Source organism: Pleurodeles waltl, chromosome 4_1 (genome assembly GCF_031143425.1).
Source record: "Pleurodeles waltl isolate 20211129_DDA chromosome 4_1, aPleWal1.hap1.20221129, whole genome shotgun sequence".
NCBI lineage: Eukaryota > Metazoa > Chordata > Amphibia > Caudata > Salamandridae > Pleurodeles > Pleurodeles waltl.
Genome location: NC_090442.1, coordinates 53,369,482 through 53,374,173, shown reverse-complemented (window position 1 = coordinate 53,374,173; position 4,692 = coordinate 53,369,482). Strand labels below are relative to the sequence as shown.

The 4,692-nt window shown below is 52.1% G+C and overlaps 3 non-coding genes across 3 annotated transcripts; 1 reads left to right on the top strand and 2 right to left on the bottom strand.

Annotated features, from left to right (window-relative positions):
* The first annotated feature begins 786 nt into the window (after positions 1-786).
* On the top strand, positions 787-857 carry TRNAG-GCC (transfer RNA glycine (anticodon GCC)). Its single transcript has one exon. It is a non-coding gene; the product is annotated as a tRNA-Gly (tRNA).
* Positions 858-1,398: 541 nt separating this feature from the next.
* On the bottom strand, positions 1,399-1,472 carry TRNAN-GUU (transfer RNA asparagine (anticodon GUU)). The gene has a single exon. It is a non-coding gene; the product is annotated as a tRNA-Asn (tRNA).
* Positions 1,473-3,791: 2,319 nt separating this feature from the next.
* On the bottom strand, positions 3,792-3,865 carry TRNAN-GUU (transfer RNA asparagine (anticodon GUU)). Its single transcript has one exon. It is a non-coding gene; the product is annotated as a tRNA-Asn (tRNA).
* Between the last annotated feature and the right edge of the window lie 827 nt (positions 3,866-4,692).

Here is a 4,692-nt window from a genome sequence, read left to right as displayed (position 1 = left end):
CTCCCTGGCCCCTCAGCCAGATAGATACATTTACCTGCAGGGCTCAGCTTTGGTGAAAGATATTGGCGAGAGAGAGGAAAGGGGACGGCCCGTGGTGCACCCCCTATTTTGCATAGAACCATAGCCTCCTGGGAGGGCAGAGACATGAGGGTTCTCAGGGAAAGCCCTCCCAGGAGTGTTGAAGGGCAGGACGTGAAACACAGCAAACCCGGAATGGCCTGGTCTAAGATGCCTGTGGAATAGGCCTGGCCCTAGGCTTCCGGGGCACTTCCTCGGCAGAGGCCCCAGTGGTATGAGCCCGACCAGGGCTGTGCCCGACCAGGGCTGTAGGGCGCGTTGGGAGCGCGTTAGGGACGCGAAAGAGGGCGCAGGGCGCAGAACTCTGCCCGTTTCTCCCCAGGATTTTGGGGAGGACAGGGAATCTGGCCAGGTCAGTGACTAGGCTTTCCCAGAAGGAAAGTCCAGTGACAGTGGCATGTTGTGAAACACAAGATTGCTGGTGGTCTGGAGGGTGCTTTCTGTCAGCCACTTCTCCCGGGAGCAGCCAGAGAGCAGGCTGATGTCGTGCTCTGTCAAGCAGAACACTGGCCCCAAACCACTGTCCTTAGCAAAAGCAGAAACATTCATAGTTTCAGTCTCCTGCATCTGATTCCTGCCATCAGCATGTGAACGTTTGGCAGTCCAAGGCTTGCCATGCAAACTTTGTTCATAGGTGTCCCATGCGAATGCATGGGCCTCATCACTACTGTCTACGGCAGGGCTCTCTGCTCAGCCTATGTAAGTGAAGCATTGGTGGTTCAGTGGTAGAATTCTCGCCTGCCACGCGGGAGGCCCGGGTTCGATTCCCGGCCAATGCAAAGCGCCCTTCTTTTGGCTTTGCTTTAGAAGTCAGAGATATAGACTTGGTGGGGAAAAAAATGTCATAGAGTGACCCCGACGTGATTTGAACACACAACCTTCTGATCTGGAGTCAGACGCGCTACCGTTGCGCCACGAGGTCCCTGTGCATGCAGTTCTCAGCCCCGGATCAAGAAATGCTTCTGTGCCTTTTATTGGCCCTCAGTACGCCTGTGGTTAAAGTAGAAGGCTTGGTGTCCCGTTTCCAGTCCTATTGGTGGAAATGACTAGAGGTGAAGAGATGAGAGAAGATAGAAATGTTGAGATAGAGCATGTCACGCAGGCAAAGCGAGAGCTCTAAGAGCAAAGCCAGACAGCTGTGTTTTAATTCAGGACTTGATGTCCCGTTTCCAGTCCTATTGGTGGAAATGACTAGAGGTGAAGAGATGAGAGAAGATAGAAATGTTGAGATAGAGCATGTCACGCAGGCAAAGCAAGAGCTCTAAGAGCAAAGCCAGACAGCTGTGTTTTAATTCAGGACTTGATGTAGGCAAAAGCATACGTCCCTGGGTGGGCTTGAACCACCAACCTTTCGGTTAACAGCCGAACGCGCTAACCGATTGCGCCACAGAGACCAACCACCGCAGTGAGCGTGTTGGGACTCAATATATGTTTTTACCTTTGTGCTCCTGCCTGCAGCTCTAAGGTCCTGGCATAAGACAGGTAGGCTTAGACTCCATTGTGACATGTCTTACTTCTCTTAGAAGAAGGTTCTGAGTTGCCAGGCAGCTTATCTTCTGCCGGGCACACTTTCCTTTGCAGGCTTTCAGGTTGTGAATCCAGCACTGCTTAGGTGTCCATGTCAGACATGAGCAGCTCATTGAGCCCCACTGTGTGTTTTTTGTGGAGATACAACTCTCAGACTAGAGGGAGCAGGCGGGAAGTGGGTGAGACTCACACAGGGTGGGTGGGGCAGTTAAAGGATGTTATCTAATAGTGTAATCGAGGAGTTGGGTTTTTTGTGCTCTACACTTTAACCAGCGATTCTTTCTAAAAGGAAATCCCAGGGCAGTACCCGCAATGAGTGGCATCCCCACACCCGAGGTTGCATTGTGGTAGCTGTTCCCTGAGACCATAGCCCCTGTCCCCATGTCGCCCTTTCTCCTCGTGTAACTCACCCCAGGTTCGGTGGCTCTGATACTTGCTGCTTCTGCTGCGCGATCATCCCCATGATCTGGGCCTTTGTACGAAATGTCATGTAAGATGACTTTAATCAGCACGGCGTTTGTCATTTGCTTGGTTGTCCTGTCACTGTTGGATGTTTTCTTGCGCAGACTACTGTCTAATGGTGGGAAGGCCACGAGACACATGACTTTTCTCTTTCCTTGTTAGCATAGTTTCCTCCCACTGTCTTGGTGTGCTGCCAGCCTGTGAGACACGTGTCTTGCCCATCTCAGCTCCACTGTGGCATGTTAGATATGTCTTTGAGCAGAGTCCCGGTCCCAGAGCTGCTGCCTTCTCTGGACTCTGGCTTGTAAGACTGCAGGCAAAGGCCCTCCCTGGCCCCTCAGCCAGATAGATACATTTTACCTGCAGGGCTCAGCTTTGGTGAAAGATATTGGCGAGAGAGAGGAAAGGGGACGGCCCGTGGTGCACCCCCTATTTTGCATAGAACCACAGCCTCCTGGGAGGGCAGAGACATGAGGGTTCTCAGGGAAAGCCCTCCCAGGAGTGTTGAAGGGCAGGACGTGAAACACAGCAATCCCGGAATGGCCTGGTCTAAGATGCCTGTGCAATAGGCCTGGCCCTAGGCTTCCGGGGCTCTTCCTCGGCAGAGGCCCCAGTGGTATGAGCCCGACCAGGGCTGTGCCCGACCAGGGTTGTAGGGCGCGTTGGGAGCGCGTTAGGGACGCGAAAGAGGGCGCAGGGCGCAGAACTCTGCCCGTTTCTCCCCAGGATTTTGGGGAGGACAGGGAATCTGGCCAGGTCAGTGACTAGGCTTTCCCAGAAGGAAAGTCCAGTGACAGTGGCATGTTGTGAAACACAAGATTGCTGGTCGTCTGGAGGGTGCTTTCTGTCAGCCACTTCTCCCGGGAGCAGCCAGAGAGCAGGCTGATGTCGTGCTCTGTCAAGCACAACACTGGCCCCAAACCACTGTCCTTAGCAAAAGCAGAAACATTCATAGTTTCAGTCTCCTGCATCTGATTCCTGCCATCAGCATGTGAACGTTTGGCAGTCCAAGGCTTGCCATGCAAACTTTGTTCATAGGTGTCCCATGCGAATGCATGGGCCTCATCACTACTGTATACGGCAGGGCTCTCTGCTCAGCCTATGTAAGTGAAGCATTGGTGGTTCAGTGGTAGAATTCTCGCCTGCCACGCAGGAGGCCCGGGTTCGATTCCCGGCCAATGCAAAGCGCCCTTCTTTTGGCTTTGCTTTACAAGTCAGAGATATAGACTTGGTGGGGAAAAAAATGTCAAAGAGTGACCCCAACGTGATTTGAACACGCAACCTTCTGATCTGGAGTCAGACGCGCTACCGTTGCGCCACGAGGTCCCTGTGCATGCAGTTCTCAGCCCCGGATCAAGAAATGCTTCTGTGCCTTTTATTGGCCCTCAGTACGCCTGTGATTAAAGTAGAAGGCTTGGTGTCCCGTTTCCAGTCCTATTGGTGGAAATGACTAGAGGTGAAGAGATGAGAGAAGATAGAAATGTTGAGATAGAGCATGTCACGCAGGCAAAGCGAGAGCTCTAAGAGCAAAGCCAGACAGCTGTGTTTTAATTCAGGACTTGATGTCCCGTTTCCAGTCCTATTGGTGGAAATGACTAGAGGTGAAGAGATGAGAGAAGATAGAAATGTTGAGATAGAGCATATCACGCAGGCAAAGCGAGAGCTCTAAGAGCAAAGCCAGACAGCTGTGTTTTAATTCAGGACTTGATGTAGGCAAAAGCATACGTCCCTGGGTGGGCTTGAACCACCAACCTTTCGGTTAACAGCCGAACGCGCTAACCGATTGCGCCACAGAGACCAACCACCGCAGTGAGCGTGTTGGGACTTAATATATGTTTTTACCTTTGTGCTCCTGCCTGCAGCTCTAAGGTCCTGGCATAAGACAGGTAGGCTTAGACTCCATTGTGACATGTCTTACTTTTCTTAGAAGAAGGTTCTGAGTTGCCAGGCAGCTTATCTTCTGCCGGGCACACTTTCCTTTGCAGGCTTTCAGGTTGTGAATCCAGCACTGCTTAGGTGTCCATGTCAGACATGAGCAGCTCATTGAGCCCCACTGTGTGTTTTTTGTGGAGATACAACTCTCAGACTAGAGGGAGCAGGCGGGAAGTGGGTGAGACTCACACAGGGTGGGTGGGGCAGTTAAAGGATGTTATCTAATAGTGTAATCGAGGAGTTGGGTTTTTTGTGCTCTACACTTTAACCAGCGATTCTTTCTAAAAGGAAATCCCAGGGCAGTACCCGCAATGAGTGGCATCCCCACACCCGAGGTTGCATTGTGGTAGCTGTTCCCTGAGCCCATAGCCCCTGTCCCCATGTCGCCCTTTCTCCTCGTGTAACTCACCCCAGGTTCGGTGGCTCTGATACTTGCTGCTTCTGCTGCGCGATCATCCCCATGATCTGGGCCTTTGTATGAAATGTCATGTAAGATGACTTTATTCAGCACGGCGTTTGTCATTTGCTTGGTTGTCCTGTCACTGTTGGATGTTTTCTTGCGCAGACGACTGTCTAATGGTGGGAAGGCCACAAGACACGTGACTTTTCTCTTTCCTTGTTAGCATAGTTTCCTGCCACTGTCTTGGTGTGCTGCCAGCCTGTGAGACACGTGTCTTGCCCATCTCAGCTCCA